We start from the raw sequence: 19314 nt of genomic DNA, 5'->3' as shown, positions 1-19314 counted from the left end.
CTCGGTGTTCAGCCGTCTTTTATAGTCAGACACAAACAAGTTACAGCAAGTTACAGAGTCACTGGGGATTTTTACAGTTGTAGGTTTACAATTGGCTGACATTTAAAGTTAAACATTAGTCAGTTGTTCATTGGTTCCCGCCCTTTGACCAAACCACAAACGGCCGCTTGCCCTGCTAGGTACTTTCCAGATAACCTTGTTGTTTTAGCATTAAGGGGAGTTTCCTGACTTTTCTGACCTCTGATAGTCAGTATTTTTCCACTCCTCATATCTATCAGATTTTAGGAGCAAAGCTTTACTCTCGCTCTCACTGTTGTTTCCTTGTCATTTTACCGTTGCTGTGCCATTTCTACATATTAATGAACTAGCACCAGATGCCTATAGTAATAATAATTTTCAGACAAAAGAGGCTCAGAGAAAGAAGGAGTTTACAGTCGATTTTCAGGAGAATGTCATCATTTTATGTTACTGTATTTGCCTTCTAATAATTATAAAGAGTACCCATTAAAGTTACAGCAATAACTGCTACTTATAAATATGTTCTTCACATGAATTAATTAATTTAATCCTTGAAAATCCTCTGAAGTAAATGCTCTTATTATCTCCATATTAATGATTAGGAATCTGGGCCTAAGAGTGATAGAATAATTTGTTCACGATCACCTCGCTTCTAAGTGGAATTTGGGATTTGAACCTAGCCAACATAACTCCAGAGTCTGAATTCTAAGCACTTGCACTCTTCTTGCTAGTTGCTATTGCTTCAATATGTTATTCACGGGGAGACACACACACATACACACACACACACACAGAGTGCACAGAGTGATTGGAGCAGAATTGGCAAGATTGGTAAGTGACTCAGTCAAACCAATAACATCTCTCTCCAGGATTCTTGATGCAGCTGTTGGAAAAGAGATACTCTTTTGTGTCTAGAATTGTTAACTTTAAGAACACTGTGTATTTAGAGCAGTATCCCTTATTCCATGTGGAAAAAAAACTGAATAACTTATTGAAAAAATAGCAACTAGCAACAAAAGTGCAGTTGCTTGGAGCTCAGAATCTTGATTCAGGTTGGCTAGGTTCAAATCCCAAATCTCACTTACAAAACAGTAATCTTGAGCAAATAATTCCATCACCCTTCGGCCAGTTTCCAAATCATTAGTATGGAGATAATAATAGCACCTACTTCTTACAAATCGCACAAAGAGAAAAGTAAAGCTGAGGTATGGAGGACAGAAGAGTAAGTATTAATAACATAATTCAAGCCACTGTATTCTCTAGGGATTCAGCCATATCTGAAGACAGACGGCACCATTGTTTTCATGCCATGGCCCATATGCATCTCTTCTTTGGTTTAAATGGTATAAGAACATTTTCTGTCATGGGTCCTGAGAAGAACACTATGAGAGTCAAAAGATAAACCGGGAGTATTATGTGTGCTTACAGAGCTTATATATTGTGCTTTGGAGTAAGGAATGATCTCGAATGATTCGCTATATCAGGATATCTCCAAAAGGAGAAACACCTCATCTCTGTCTTCCAAACACAAACCAAGAAATTCACAAACGTGTTACAGAAAGCATTTGAAAGATATTTTTGCTCCATTGTCCTAAGCACACCTGACAAATCAAGAAATTAGCATAATAGGAATGTGTATTTATATATCACTTTACAATTGATGATGTGGATTTATTCCCTGTATTTTGTCCTCAAAACAACCATTTGAGCTTCCTGCAGCATGTTTTATTATTTTCATTTTACAGGTGAGAATACTGGAGTACAAGGAGATTAGATAGAGCTATAAAGCAAAATCTACCTATGACTAAGTAATTACTGAAGTAGAAGGATTTTTCCACCACAACTTTTTTTTTTTTTTTTTTTTTTTTTTAGCAATGCAGCTCTAGGTGGCAGTTGTTTTACTTGGAAATGTGCAATTCAAAGAGAGTCTCTGCACATCATTATATGTGCAATTGTAGTATGGTATATTCAACGGCTCATTAGATATACGGGACTAAAATGAATATAGATTTATTTTAGAAGTTGCAGATTAGGTAGGCAAATAAACAGGGAACAGAAATCTGGGAGTTTTTTGTGCATCAAATAATTTTATTTCTTTTTTTAATCCATTCCTTAGAAACGCTTTTTAAATTCTTATAGGCTATTTTTCAAGATGTGTTAACTATTTTGGTAAGTTATAATTGAGTGCTCATAATGGCTGTGAATACACTCAATATTTTAAAAAACAATCACTATCTAAACTATTTCAGAGGGAAAATGACTACAAAAACATCAGCTAACTGAATGTATTAGTTTCCTATTTCTGCTATAACAAATTGAGACAGATTTAATGGCTTAAAACAATGCAAATGTATTATAGCAAATGTATTATATTTTAATTCTGGAGGTCAGAAGTCTGAAATGGGTCACACTGGGCTAAAGGCAAGGCATTGGCAGGGCTGCATTTCTCCTGGATGCTCTAGGGGATAATACATTTTCTCACCTTTTCCAGTTTCTGAAGTTTGCCTACGTTCCTTGGCTCATGGCCCCCTTCCTGCATCTCCAAAGCCAGCAACAACAGGTTATTTTCCTCATGTTGCCATCTTTCTGGTTCTCTCTCTTCTACCTGCTTTTTCCACTTATAAAGACCCTTGTGATTATATTGGGTCCACCTACATAATCCAGGATAATCTCTCCTCATCTCAAAGTCATCTGATTAGCAAACTTAATTCCATCTGTAACCTTAATTCTCCTTTCGCATGTCACCTAACATTTTCACAGCAATCAGGGAAAAGGGCATAGACATGTTTCAGTGGAGTATTCTTTTGCCTACTACACTTACCAAATTTTTATTTATAGTTTTGTTATACAAGAATGCATACAGAATACATTTCCATTTTGAAATTTTAGAACATCAAAACATCAAAAAAGTTAAGTATCCTTCATACCATATGCACAATATTTGACTATAAAATATGTGAATATCTGGTTTCTGTAGGTATATATAACATTTCACTTGAAAATGACAGATTTTTCATCCAGGTAGTCACGATGTATTGATAAACATTTGACAGTATTCAAAACATTTAAGTCTTCTTTTAAGCTTGTGCTTCTATTCCTTCATTCGACTTTCCTGTTTGATGAAAAACTGTCAATATTTTTGGAGATAGGGAGCTGTATATTTGGAAATACTTTGATTTATATATGATGAATAAGTGACTGAGTTCCCAAAATTAGACTTTTTGCCATTGTTTTAATCATTATCAGTTTTGCCCAAAACAGTGTAGCCACAAATTGATAAGACTGGCTCTGAAGGCAATCTCAAAAGAGGAGATACCAAAAAAATTAAGTAAAAAGTCATTAAATCGGCGGGGTGCGTTGGCTCACGCCTGTAATCCCAGCACTTTGGGAGGCGGAGGCGGGCAGATCACAAGGTCAGGAAATCGAGACCACGGTGAAACCCCGTCTCTACTAAAAATACAAAAAATTAGCCCGGCGCAGTGGCGGGCGCCTGTAGTCCCAGCTACTCAGGAGGCTGAGGCAGGAGAATGGCGTGAACCCGAGAGGCGGAGCTTGCAGTGAGCCGAGATTGCGCCACTGCACTCCAGCCTGGAGCACAGAGCGAGACTCCGTCTAAAAAAAATCACAGAAATAGTTTTATGATTTATCAGTGTGAATGTCTAAATTGACTACTCTCATTGGTACATAAAAAAATAGCTATTCAGCGTCACTGTATTTTAAACCATATATAAGCATGCAACTAATTAGGAACCTCCTATTTTTTACATTTTCAAATTATTACTATTAATGAATACACACACACACATTTTAAACTGATGCCATTATATGTGTTTCTTTGGTAGTGTTGACTTTGAAGCATCCCTAGTGGATAATATAAGTAACTAGAAATTGCTCTGAAATGAAGATGTGTATAATGAATGAATGCATTTAAATCAAACGTAGCACAAGGAAATACTTTTCTGCTCCTTTATCAGTCATGTTGAAACTGTTTTTAAGTGTTCACAGTAAGGACCCTTCTTGTGTCTATTTCTCTAACCCATTTCTTTTCCATTGTCAGTATATATATACATGATGATATTAATACCACAATCAAGCTAATAAAAATCTTAATTACTTCACATACTTACTATTTGTGTGTGTGTGTGTGATATGAGCACTTGAAATCTACTCTCTAAGCAAATTTCAAGTATACAATGCATGATTATTAATTATAATCACCATGCTGGATGTTATGTATACAGAACTTTATTTTTATTTTTATTTTTTTTTTTGAGACAGAGTCTCGCTCTGTCACTCAGGTTGGAGTTCTGTGGTGTGATCTCAGCTCACTGCAACCTCTGCCTCCCAGGTTCCAGCGATTCTCCTGCCTCAGTCTCCTGGGTAGCTGGGATTATAGGCGGCTGCCACCACAACCAGCTAATTTTTGTATTCTTAGTAGAGATGGGGTTTCACTATATTGGCCAGGCTGGTCTTGAACTCCTGACCTCGGGTGATCCACCGGCCTCGGCCTCCCAAAGTACTTTATTAATCTTATAACTGAAAATGTGTACCCTTTGAGCAACATCTCTCAATTTCTCCAACTTTCAGCCTTGGTAAACACCATTCTACTCTCCGTTTTTATGAGTTTGACTATTTTAGATACTTCATATCAGTAGGATCACGCGGTATTTTTTTTTTTTCTGTGTCTGACTTATTTCTTATAGCATAATGTATTCTAGGTTCCTTCATGTTGTCACAAATGGCAGGAATTCTTTCTTTTTAAAAGCTCAATAATATTCCATTGTACGTATACACCACTTTTTTTTTCTTCATTCATTTATCTGCCAGTGGAAATTTGTGTTGTTTCTATATTTTGGGAATGATGAATAATGGTAGAAGGAACATGGGAGTACAGATATCTCTTTGGGATTCTGATTTTAATTCTTTTGGATAAGTACCCAGAAGTAGAATTGCTGGATCATATAGTAGCTCTATTTTTAAATTTTTAAAGGACTTCCGTACTGTTTTCCAGAGTGGCTGCACCATTTTGCATTCCCCACCAAGAGTATAAATAAGATCCCTTTCCTTTACATCTTCAGTGACATCTTTTTTTTTTTTCATAATAGCTATCCTAACAGGTATGAGGTTAGAGGAATGCCTATTTAGTTTTCTTTGTTCGTTTTTAATTGGGTTATTTAACTGAGCTATAGGGGTTTAATATGCATATTTGATATTTATGCATTATCAGATACATGGTTTGCAATTTTTTTCTCCCATTCTATAGATTGCCTTTTCATTTTGTTGATTGTTTTCATATGGTAGTTCCAGTTGTTTTTTGAGAAACCTCCACACTTTTATCCATAGTGGTTGTACCATTTTACATTCCCACCAAGAGTGTACAAGGGTTCCAATTTCTCCACATCCTCACCAACATTCATAGTCTTTTTTTTTTTTTTTAATTTAACAGTCTCACTCTGTCGCCCACGTTGGAGTGCAGTGGTGCGATCTCAGCTCACCGCAACCTCCACCTCCCGGGTTCAAGTGATTCTCATGCCTCAGCCACCTGAGTAGCTGGAATTACAGGTGTGTGCCACCATGCCTGGTTAACTTTTTTGTGTTTTTAGCAGAGATGGAGTTTCACCATGTTGGCCAGACTGGTCTCTAACTCCTGGCCTCAAGTGATCCACCCTCCTCAGCTTCCCAAAGTGCTGAGATTACTGGCATGAGCCACTGGGTCCAGCCTCTTGTCCTTTTTAATAACAGCTATCCCAACAGGTGTGAAGTGTATCTCATTGTAATTTTGATACTACCCAAAATGAGCAATAGATTAAATGCCATTCCCATCAAAATCCCAATGCAATGACATTTATTTAAAATATAGAAGAAAGCTATCCAGAAATTTACATGGAACCAGAAAAGAAAAAAACTAGAATAGCCAAAGTGATTTTGAGAAAGAACAAATGTAGAGACATTATATTTCCTGCTTTCAAAATATATTACAAAGCTACAGAATTGAAAACAGCATGGTACCAGCATAAATACAGATACATAGACCAATGAAACCGAATAGAGAGCCCCAGAATAAATCTATGCATCTATGGTAAACTGATTTTCAACAACAGTGCCAAGAACACACAATGTGGAAAGGCTAATCTCTTCAACAAATAGTGATGGAAAAAAGTGGATATCAACCACAAAAGAATAAAGTTGAACTCCTAATCTTACATCATACACAGAAATCAACTCAAAATGGATTAGATATCTAAATATGAGACCTGAAACTGCAAAATTTATAAAAGAAAATATAGAGGAAGTTTCTTGACATTGGCCTTGGCAATAGTTTCTGGGATATGATGCTAAAAGCACAGGCAACAGAAACAGAAATAGACAGTGGAACAATATCAAACTAAAACAATGTCTGCACAGAAAAGGAAACAATTAACAGAATGAAAAGACAATCTATAGAATGGAATAAAATATTTACAAAGCATTTATGTATTAAGGGGTAATATCCAAAAACTATAAGTAACTTCTACAACTCGATCATTAAGTAAATAAATAAATAATCCAATTTAAAAATGGGCAAAGGACTTGAACATACTTTTCTCCAAAGGTGACAGATGGCCACCAGGTATATGAAAAGGTTCTCAAAGTCACTAATAATCAGGGAAATGCCCAGACCCTTCTTTAAATCAAAATTAATCAGAAGATCTATGGACAGAATCCAACATATGTATTCAAACACTTCACTAAATCACTTAATTCTTCATTCCTGCACACATATATTGAATGATTATTATGTACTAGGGACTGTTCCAGGTACTGAGAATACATCAGTGAACAAAACATACAAAAACTGCTAACTTCATAGAGTGTACATCTAGAAGAATAAAAACAATAAAGAATAGACACAATAAATTATTAAATTATGTAATGTAAGTATGTGTAAGTTCTATGAAAATGTATTAGAGGAGGGTAAGGCACTTCACGTGATATGTATGCGTGGGGAATGGTTGCAATTTTAATTAGGCTGTTGGAGTAGGACTTTCTGAAAATAAATCACTGGACAAACATACGAAGATTGCATGGAACTTAGCCATCCAGACACTTGGGAAAAACCTTCTGGGCAAAGTATCTACTGCAAAGTCTTTAGGGAAGGAGCGTGTTGAGTGTGTTCAGGAATCAAAATGGAGGCCACTGTGACTGGAGAAGAGTTACAAAGAGGTGAGCAGTGGAAGATGAGATCAGGAAGGAAAAAGAGCATGGACAATATGGGGTCTGATAGGTCATCATAAGGAACTTGTCTTTTATTTATTTATTTTTTTATTTTTTATTTTTGAGACGAAGTCTCACTGTGTCACCCAGGCTGGAGTGCAGTGGTGCAATCTTGGCTCACTGCAAGCTCCGCCTCCCGGGTTCATGCCATTCTCCTGCCTTAGCCTCCTGAGTAGCTGGGACTACAAGAACCTGCCACCACACCCGGCTAATTTTTTGTATTAGTAGAGATGGAGTTTCACTGTGTTAGCCAGGATGGTCTTGATCTCCTGACCTCGTGATCCACCCGCCTCTGCCTCCCAAAGTGCTAGGATTACAGGCGTGAGCCACCGCACCCCACCTTTTATTGTTAATAAAAAGGAGTCTTGAGCTGCAGAGTGACCTGATCTGACACGTTGTAACACAGTAACCATGTCCTTTGGGTTTGTGTGTTTGGTTTCGTTTTTGACAATAGATTGTAGAGGTCCACTGTGGAAGCAAGAAGACCAGTTAAAAGGAGTTGCTGTTACCTAGGAGGGAATGTGGTAGCTTAGAGCAAGGTAGAAGCCATGAGGCTGGTAAGAATTATTGGGTTGTGTGTATTCTTTGGAGGGAAGACAATAACAGACACCTTTGAATGCATATCTTATTTTTAGATCACTGCTGATAAATCTTTTATAAAGATAACCCTTTTCTTCTCTTGCAGATTCACCTGCAAGTTTATTCTAAGAATTTTATTTTTTGAGAATTCATATCCCCATTCCCTTTCCACCCCACACCTACATAAACGTTCAAATTTAGTCTTACTTTGTTTTGGACCAATTGTGTATTTTCTCAAATTTGTTTTAAATTTTCCTTCCCACAATCTAGGACAATATTCCTCAAGTGGTGGTCCATGGGCCTCTTGCATCAGAAAGATCTGGGATGCTTGCTAAGAATGCAAAAATTATGCCCCACACAAAATTCACCAAGGACCCAGGGCATCTACAATTTTACCTCACTCTCTAGGAGAAGAGAGGGAATATATATGATTATACTTTTCTCTTGTCAGCAAGTCACATCTGATTTTAGCAAAAAATAACATCCAGCAAAGTCCCACATGATGACTATATCTTGACTTTTTGCCACTATGTGGCTATGTGATCGCTGTACTTCCATGGAAAATCTAATAGTTGTCTCTGCTTAAAATGCATGCCTGTGTCTTCTGTTCACTAGTAGCCAGGCACATTAAACATTCTTGCATTTATTAAACAAATATTAGTTGAATAGTTTTATATAACCAGAACAAAGATAAATCCTACCCTGTAGTTGCCCCTATGGGGCTTAGAGTCCAGTGACAATATCTTTTTAAAGCAGGATATACGTTTCTGACTTATTCCATTTTAGCTGAAAACACTCAATCAGTATTTTAATAATGAATAAATAACCAAAAGTTATTCTGATCACAGAAAGTATTCTAATTTTTCCTATATTCATGTAATCCTTACCTCCACTTTATATATATTCATATAAAATGTCTTGGACTTTCTTAAATTTAAAGAAAAATTCTAACTGAATCTAGGAAATAATAAATACAAATGAGACTGAAATTTTATCTCATTTATTTTTGAACTGAGACATCTGAAGAGGAAGAAATGAGCTCAGCCATGTGCTGAATAGCTCAAAACATGAAGTAAAGTCTTTTAGGCATGCTTACTATATTTCTCCCATTCCATTCAGGATGCAAACTTCATGTATTCTCTCTTTCCAGACGTTTTCTGCTATTTGCAGCTTGGAAGGTTCTAAGCACTAATTAGTGGTGGAGAGGGAAAGAAACAATCATGACAGTTAAAGGAGTTAACATAGCCCAGCAGTGTGAATTAATATGTGGGCACAATGCCCTTTGTTAGCAGTCTTAGGAAGCACTCCAGTGGCCCCACAGTACTGACACCCCATGTTCCTAATAAGCAAGGACCCTCAACCTCACACAGTCTCCCATGACAATGCGAAGGCACTAGGGAATGTACTTGGCTTCCTAGTATTCAGCATTTTGGGAGAAAAACAAAATGACAGTAGAAAGTGTTTTACTTGTTTATTCCAGAGGAGTGTGTTGTTTCAGTAGGATAAATTAGGTTCTTTAAGGAAAAAGTCCAAATAAACTATGCATTAAACTAAGTCTACTACCAATATATTAATAGTATTGCAGCCAAGTTATAGTCATGTCTCCCTGATAAAAAGGTGCAATCTTTAAATAATAACTTTATTGTCGAAAATGTGTTAAAGAAAATTGAAACAGAGTAGATCAAAACTGAGCTTTTCCAAGAAAAAGATGTGCAGCCTAAACTGCCATTCAAACTACCTAACTTCCAATAGCTTTCATCCAGGACTGCCAGCTCACCTGCAATTTATCTGTCTTTGCTCAAATTAAGCATCCCTTTCTCCCCCAAAATGTAAATCTAATGCTGTCACAATAGCCATTCCAGTAGCAATTACAATGAAACTTGATCTTTTCTATTTGGAATGTGTGCACCTTAAGATACATGGGCTGTTTGGGGAAAGGTATTCTAAACTAAAACCTTTTAAGACACCTTTGTCTCACATAATCAATTAGGGCTGAATTACAAAGGCCTTCAATCATTTGACAACTGAATTCTGTATAAGGAAATGGCTGATATCAAAAGAAGAATGGCAGGGACAGTTTTTATAACATGTTTTAAGAGAATAAATGTTTTTAATATGAGTCTGCAGGAAGACTTCCTTTGGCAAAAGGCAAATAGCATCCAATTGGAGTAAATAACCTATATATGCAATGACAAAGAAAATAAATGAAAAATTGTAGCTTTGTCATTCAACATATCCAAAAGGAAATACCAATCTTTTCAGAGAAAGCTATTTAGTTTGGCAGTTTCTAAGACTATAATTTTCTTCTTGCTTTGTTTGCTACCTTAATCTAAGATCCTATGAAAAATAACTAACATAAAATTTCCAGAGAATGTTCTTTTCTAAGTTCTCTGTAAGCCTAATAAAATAATGCATGTGTCTCTCTATCTTCTCTAAATGAAATTTGATTTGGATTTTTTTCTACCTTTATTAATACTTTCTGATACTTGTTTGTTATCACTGAGTAGGTATGGATAACGGAAGTTTATACTTCAGAAGTGGTATATTTGCTTCCAGAAATTGTGTCCGCAGTTCAAGAACCTGAGCAGCAATTATGTCTCAATTAATAATCTATGATTTCCTTAGATATCTGCAACAAGAAACATTGATTGGAACATAATTCAATTCAATTCTATTTTTGTCTGAAATTAACATATTTATTACAACATGAGATGTTTAATATTAATCTCTTCTGGGTTACTTTGGCTCCTCCCATCAATTCTTTCCCTCTTCTGGTAATTATTTCAGGGTGAAAATTTTGAAGGTCATGTTGAACTTCGTGTTATTCCACTGCCTAAATCCATTCAGTAGTTTTTAAAAATATATTATCTAAATGGCCACATCTTACCAGGGATGAATAGAAAAGGAATGGTTTGAGCCTGTTCATCTCTTCAGCTCACTTCAAACTATGTTTTCCTCCACTGTTTGTCCTTCAATCCTTCTGTGCTTCCAGTGTTTTTCTAAAGTAACTCACTACCTCTGGCTGAAGGGCATTTTTATATATTGTTCCTTCTACCCAGAACAGTTTCTCCCCTACTATTAGTCATTTGAAGTGCATTCAAATTGTGATTTCTTCAAAGAAGACTTACCCTCCAAAACTAAATCAATTTAATTTACATTTGTGTGCATTATCCTTTGATAAATATACATCTCCCTGACTTGACACAAAATTCCAAGAGAATAAGGACCAAGTCTATTTGTGTTTACCATTTCATTAACAGAGCTTCACATTGTGCATTGATACCTAGAAAAAATAAACAATTAATGTGCTTGGAAAGCATGAATATGTACAAAAATTGCTTCTCTTAAAACTTAGTATAAATTAAATGTTTCCTCACCACATTTAATCTGTTAGCTTACCCTAACATTATTATCCTGTGTGTATCCATAATTTTCTTATCACTTCTGTTGCAGAAGAAAAAAAAACACATATTTTTCAGTAGGCTTTTTTCTTCTGAGACTTGGCATGAAAAATATTTAACCATCTACTTGGAATTTATCAAAATAAGCTCACTGAGCTTCCTTGTATTTTTAACCCTGAAGCCACTCTAGCTTATCTGAGAAGGTTATTTCTGCCACCTTCCTCAACAGACTTTAGTAGACCCTGCTTTCTTTTCTCTAACCAACCCAACTTTTTAGGCAGAAGGGATAAAATTGTTACTTCTCATGGCAAACACAGATAGGAAACTAGATGGTATTCTCCAAATTTGCATAAAAACCTTTTCCATTAAAAAGTTTTCCTTGTGTGTCTATCTCTGTTAATTTTAAATAGCTCTCTTTCCTCCACTCATCATCATTATACTCCCTAATGTCTTTTTTATAGTAAAATTTGGCTGGAGTTTTTTCATTAATAAATTATCCAGATTCTTGATTCTGAACAAACTTTAAAACCCAACTGAACAACTATCAACTGTAAACAGATCAAAAGAATAGTTTCTTTACACTGAGATAAAATCAGTTAAATAGTATTCAGTAAAATATACTTATACTTCTGGGGAGATAGAGTAGGCTTATTTTTCCTCATTCTTCCCTTTAAGCACAACTGAAAATTTTGGACATCCTATATAATATAAATATGAAAAGACTCTGAAAGGTGGAGAGAATAAGCAGACTGATAATGTCAGCAGAGACCTCATTATGAGCTTGGACTTACACCAATATCCAGTGGTCATGAGGTACCCCTCTGCATTTTCACTGACTAGGGTGATGTCAAAGTTTGCCTATCAGTGAGTGGTGGCAAAAAAAAAGTGAATGATATAAAATAACTCAATAAATTAATCTGTCAACAGGATCTAATTGACATTTATAGAACACATATACCCAACAACAGCACAACGTGCTTTTTTTTTAAAATGCCTTTATAACATAAATCAAAATCGACCATATCTTGGGTCATAAAACAAACTTCGACAAGTTTTAATGAATTGGAGTCATACAGAGTGTGTTTCTTAACCACAACAGAATCAAATTAAATATTAAAACAAAATACAAAAGGAAAATATCCAAACACTAAGAAATAAGTACAGCGTAATTTGTAATAATACATGGGTTAGAGAAGAAATCTCAAGGGAATTTACAAATACATTGAACTAAATGAAAATGAAATTATAGCATATCAAAATTTGTGGGAGTAGCTAAAGCTTGTAGAGAGGGAAATTTATACAAGAGCAAACTAAACTCAAACCAAGCTGAAATAAGGAACTAATAAGAATAAAAGTAGATAATGAGGAAAGTGAAAACAGTAAAAATCAAGATGGATAACATTGATGAAATAAAAATCTTGGCTTTATAGCGGTTAATAAAATTGACAAGCCTCTAGTAAGAATGAGAAAAATGGGGAAATAATACAAATTATTAACATCAGGAATGAAACAGTAGATGCTACTACTCACCAACCAGGCATCAAGGGATAATAAGAGAATACTACAAGCATAAATTTACAACTTAAATGAAATAGACCAGTTACCTGAAAAGCACAAACTACCAAAATTTACCATGGCAAATAAGTAATTTGAATACAATAAGTATTAAGGAATAGATATTTTAAAGTGAAAATCTCCTGAATAATAAATATTCTTATAATTCTAAGAGAATTTTGGCCACCAAAATTCTGTGATTCTGGCGTACTTTCCCTGTATATTACCCAGGACTCTGCATATGATTAATTATACTCCCATGACTAGGTTATATTGTATTACAAACTGACATTTAAAAAAAGGGAGATTATCCAGTGTGCCTGACCTAATCACAGGAGCCCTATAAATCTGGACACACAAGTCAGAGACAGAAAAGTCAGAGAGATTTGAAGAATGAGAGGAACTTGACAAGGTATAAATTATCCATTGCTGGCTTTGAAGATGGAGGCGGCCATATGGTGAAGAATGTGGGTGGTTTCCAGGAGCACAGATAAGCATCTGGCCAACAGCCTCTAAGGAAAAGGGTGACATTAATAGTATAACTGCAAGACAAAATTTTTCAAACATCTTGAATGATCTTGGAGAATTTTTCCCCAGAGTTTTCAGATAAGAATTCAATCTGTCTGGTGCCTTGATTTCAGTATTGTAATACTCTGAACAGATAACCAGTGTATTAGTCCATTCTCACACCACTGATAAAGACACGCCCAAGACTGGATAATTTATAAAAAAAAAAGAGGTTTAATGGACTCACAGTTCCATGTGGCTGGGGAGGCCTCACAATCATGGCGAAAAGTGAAAGGCACGTCTTACCTGGCAGCAGGGAAGAGAGAGAATGAGAACAGAGTGGAAGGGGTTTTCCCTTATAAAACCATCCAACCTCATGATACTTATTTACTACCATGAGAACAGCATGGGAAAGAACCACACCCATGATTCATTTACCTCCCATGGGTCCCTCCCATGGCACATGGGAATTATGGAAGCTATAATTCAAGATGAGATTTGGGTGGAGACGCAACCAAATCACATCAACCAGTTATGCCATGCTGGACTTCTGACATAGATAACTATGAGGTAATATAAATTAGTGTTACTTTAAGTTCTAAATTTGTGGTAATTATAGGAATATAATACAGCAGACAATAAGACTGAGACTTTTGAGCATGTGAGAAACACTCTCTCAATCCTTCAAGACTACTCACTTTGAAAAAAATTTGGAAAGATAGTTCAAACAATGGCAATCAGTGCCTCTGACTGCAAGATGTATAGAGACCCCAAGGACCCAGGAAGAAGTATCCCCCAACAGAAAATCCACATCTCTCATTACTCATAGATAGATGTCTCAGCAGAAATTGTGAAGGCCAGGAGAGAGCTGGATGTTATGTTCAAAGTGCTGAAGGAAAAAAATGCCAATGAAACATACTATACCTTGCAAAACTGTCTTTCAAAAATGAGGAAGAGATAAGGTTTTCCCAGACAAACAAAAGCTGAGGGCGTTTGTTTCTACTAGACCTGCCTTACAAGAAACTGCTAAAGGAAGTTATTCAAGTTGAATAAAAAGATCATAAGTGGCAACACTAAAGTATATGAAAGTATAAATTTCACTGATAAAGGTAAATATATAGACAAATATAGAATAATGTGATACTGCAATAGTGGCATATAAATCACTCTTAGCCCTGGTAAAAGAGTTAAGTCAAAAGTATTAAGAATACCTATAACCACAACAATTTGTTATTGGATACACAGTATAGAAATAAGTAACTTTAATATTGATAACACAAAAAATATTGAGAAGTGGGAGTAAAAGTATAGAGTTTTGTAAACAATTGAAGGGATTATCAGCTTAAAGTGGCCTGTTATAACCATAAGAAATTTTATGCAAGCCTCGTGGTAACCACAAAAAAAAAATCCCATATGAAATAAAATAAAAGATCAAGAGAAAAGAATCAAAGTATGTTACTACAAAGAATTTCAAATTTCACAGAAGTCAGTAAGAGAGGAGAAAAGGAAAAAGAAAGCTACAGAATAGATAGGAAACAATGAACAAAATGACAATAGTAAGTCCTTACCTGTTAATAATTACTCTAAATGTACAAACTGATTAGTCAATCAAAAGATATAGATTATCTAAATGTATTTTTTAAAGCAAAATAAGACTATAGGATGTCTAGAAGAGGCTCACTTTAGAATTAAGGACATGCATAGGCTGAAAGTGAAGGAATTAAAAAACATATTCCATGCAAATGGTAACCAGAAGAGAGCAGATGTGGCTATCCTTATATCAGACAAAGTAGACCTAAGTCAAAAACTGTCACAAGAGACAAAGGAGGTCATTATATAATAATAAAAGGGTTAATTCATCAGGGAAATATAACAATTATAAATATTTATGCACCCAACATCAAAAGACCTAAACATGTAAATCAAATATTGACAGATCTGAAGGGAGAAATACACAGCAATACAATAATAGTAGAAGGCTTCAGTACTCCACTTTCAATCATAGATCAACCAGACAGAAAACCAATAATGAAACGGCAGAATTGAACAACACTGCAGACCAAATGGGCCAAACAGACACACACAGAACTTTCCACCCAGCAGGAGAGGAATATAGTATTCTCAGGCACACATGAAATGTGCACCAATATAGGTCACTGTGATGGCTGATTTTTAGTGTCAACTTGACTGGATTAAGGGACAAATAGCTGGTAAAGCATTATTTATTCTCCAATTTTAGTATGTGTGCTGCCGAAGTGAGCACAACATTATTTATTCTCAATGTTTCAGTAGACACAGAGCTAGTCCCTCTTCTGCTGAAAGAGAAACAGGTGATTATGCTTTTTATCAGAATTATTGGGCTACACTAGGTGTGTTTGTGAAGGTGTTTCCAGAGAAGATTGGCATGTGAGTCAATGGACTAAGTGGGAAAGACCTGCCTTCAATAAGGGCAGGCGCTATCCAATCAGCTGGGGGCCTGGATGGAACAAAAAGGTAGAAGGGCAAATTCTTGCCCTCTCACTCCTAGAGCCAGGATGCTTTTCTCTGGTCTTTGGACATTAGAACTCCAGGATCTTTTGCCTTTAGACTCTGGGACTCACACTAGAGGTTTCCTGATTCTCAGGTCTTTGGCTTTGAACTGATGGTGATAATTGCGTTATTGGCTTCCTTGTTTCTGAGGCTCATGGATTTGGACTGAGCCTTGCTACTGGCTTTTCCGGTTCTGTAGCTTACACACAGCCTGTCATAGGAATTCTGAGCCTACAGAATCAAGTGAGCCAACTTCCCTAATGAATTTCCTTTTATAGATCTCCGTTGATAGCCTATCAATTCTGTCTGCCTGGAAAACTCTGACTAAAAGTCACAAAACAAATCTTAACACATTCAAGAAGATCAAAATTATACCAAGTATCTTTCCCAAGAGCAATGAAATGAAGCTAGAATGCATTAACAGTACAGAAATGGGAAAATTCACAAATATATGGAAACCGAATTACAGTCTCTTGAATAATGATAGGGTCAAAGACAAAATCAAAAGAAATATTTAAAAATATCTCGAGACAAATGAAAATGAAAACACAACATACAAAAACTTACGGGATGTGCAAAAAGCAGTGGAGGCCAAAGAAGACCTTTCTTTGTGCCACGGATTTCACTGGAGCCAGGTTTTTACAAACATAGTAATCATAATGAATGTCATAGAGGAGAAAAATGTAGTTATGTTTAATGTCAGTTTCACAGATCTCATTTTGAATTCTGACTCTTCATTATCTTCTTCAAATTTTTGCCCCAGTTTATATCATAATTGACTCATAGATTTGTGGATTTGTTTGATCTTGATTGTTGACTATCCAACAGTATATTTTTTCCTGATTTGAACAACCTCTCCTTCATTTGATTATTTACGTACGTTTCTAGAATATGTATGCCAACAAAAAATCACCCTTTCCTCCCCTCAGTTCACATACATTGTAGAAAATAGTAAAATCCTTATCCTTACCTTTTGTTGTTATCTTATGTGCACTTTAACACTCTTCAGAATGAAAAATTTATTAAAATAATGTTGAGGTTTATATAGTATGATAGATTGATTAAAAACACAGCTGAAATAATTTTTTTAGTTACAGAAGTCTCAGTTGTCAAATAATCAAATAGGTGATAACATAATTAATCCTAATTGCTTGTTAACATGAAAGCATCAAGTAGCAAGATGACACCTTGGTTCAGTTCAGTCATCTTAATGACTGAGGCAGAATTCTGCAGTTTTAGAATGTGGGTAATTAACTGCTGCTGAGTTAAAAACAAATCAGCTGGCCGGGCGCGGTGGCTCAAGCCTGTAATCCCAGCACTTTGGGAGGCCGAGACAGGCGGATCACAAGGTCAGGAAATCGAGACCATCCTGGCTAACACGGTGGAAACCCCGTCTCTACTAAAAAAATACAAAAAACTAGCCGGGCGTGGTGGCGGGCGCCTGTAGTCCCAGCACTCGGGAGGCTGAGGCAGGAGAATGGTGTAAACCCGGGAGGCGGAGCTTGCAGTGAGCTGAGATCCGGCCACTGCACTCCAGCCTGGGGGACAGAGTGAGACTCCATCTCGAAAAAAATAAAAAATAAAAAATAAATGGGTTGTAAAAAGTTACTGCAAGCCTCATATTACCCTCAAATCAAATAACCTACAGGAAATACACAAATAATATATAGCAAGATATTAAAACACAAAAGCAGAAATAACCTTCACATGAAGGAAGATAGGGAAAATAAAGAGAAGACAACATAACAGACAGAAAAGAACAAAGTGGCAGGAGTAAGTCCTTATTGTCAATAATATTGAATGTAAATGGACTAAGCTCTCCCATCAGAAGACAGAGTGATTCAATGGATAAAGAAACAAGACCCAACCATATGTTGCCTACAAGACACACATATCATTTATAAAGACACATATACACTAAAAACAAAAGGATGGAAAAGCTATTTCATGAAAATGGAAACCAAAAAGGGGCAGATATATAGATATATACTTATAAAAAAACTAGATTGCAAGATGAAAACTATAAAAACAGACAAAGAATGATGATGATAATGATTCTTTTATATAATGATAAAGGGGTCACTGCTGCAAGATGATATAATGACTGTAAATATAAATACATCCAAAACTGGAGCATCCAAATATATAAAGCAAATATTATTAGAACTAAAGATAGAGATAGATTACAATAAAAGAATAGCTAGAGTCTTCAACACCCCACTTTCAGCAATGGATAGATCACCGAGACAATATTTTTTAGTTTAAAAAATTTTAACTTTTATTTTAGGTTCAGGGTTACATTTGAAGGTTACATAGGTAAACTCATGTCGCAGGGATTTGTTGTACACATTATTTCATCACTGAGTTATTAAGCCCAGTACCCAATAGTTATCTCTTCTGCTCCTCACCATTCTCCCACCATCTACCCTCAAGTAGACCCCAGCGTCTGCTGTTGCCTTCTTTTGTTCATAAGTTCCCACCATTTAGTGCTCCCACTTATAGATGAAAACATGTGGCGTTTGGTTTTATGTTTCTGTGGTAGTTTGCTAAGGAAAATAGCCTCCAGCTTCATCCATGTTCCTGCAAAAAAAAAAAAAAAAGTACTTGTTCTTTTTTATGGCTGCATTGTATTCCATGGTGTATATGTACCACCTTTTCTTTGTCCAATCTGTCATTGATGGGCACTTAGGTTGATTCCATGTCTTTGCTGTTGTGAATAGTGATGCAATGAACATTCAAGTGCATGTGCCTTAATGGTAGAATAATTTATATTCCTTTGGGTATATACCCAGTAATGAGATTAAAATTGTATGTACCATTTTTGGGATGTACTTTGGGTATATACCCAGTATTGCTAAGTAAAATGTTATTTCTGCTTTTAGTTCTTGAGGAATAGCCATGCTGCTTTCCACAATGGTTGAACTAATTTACACTCCCACCAATGATGTATAAGTGTTCCCTTTTCTCCGCAATCTTGCCAGCATTTGTTACTTTTTGACTTTTAAATAGTAGCCATTCTGACTGGTATGAGATGGTATCTCATTGTGGTTTTGATTTGCATTTCTCTAATAATCAGTGATATTGAGCTCTTTTTCAAATGCTTGTTGGCCGCACATATGTCTTCTTTTGAAGTATCTATTCATGTCCCTTGCCCCCTTTTTAATGGGTCGTTTTACTCTTGTAAATTTGTTTAAGTTCCATATAGATTGTGGATATTAGCTTTTTGTCAGATACGTAGTTTACAGATATTTTCTCCTATTCTGTAGGTTGTTTATTCTGTTGATAGTTTCTTTTGCTGTGGAGAAGCTCTCAAGTTTAATTAGATCCCATTTGTCAATTTTTGCTTTTGTTGAAATTGCTTTTGATGTCTTTGTCATAAAATCTTCACCCACTCCTATGCAGGATGTTGTTGCCTAGGTTGTCTTCCAGGGTTTTTATAGATTTGGGTTTTACATTTAAGTCTTTAATCCAT

This window comes from Trachypithecus francoisi, unplaced genomic scaffold, assembly GCF_009764315.1.
Source record: "Trachypithecus francoisi isolate TF-2019V2 unplaced genomic scaffold, Tfra_2.0 Lachesis_group6, whole genome shotgun sequence".
NCBI classification, from domain to species: Eukaryota; Metazoa; Chordata; class Mammalia; order Primates; family Cercopithecidae; genus Trachypithecus; species Trachypithecus francoisi.
Note: the sequence above shows the minus strand (reverse complement) of the source record.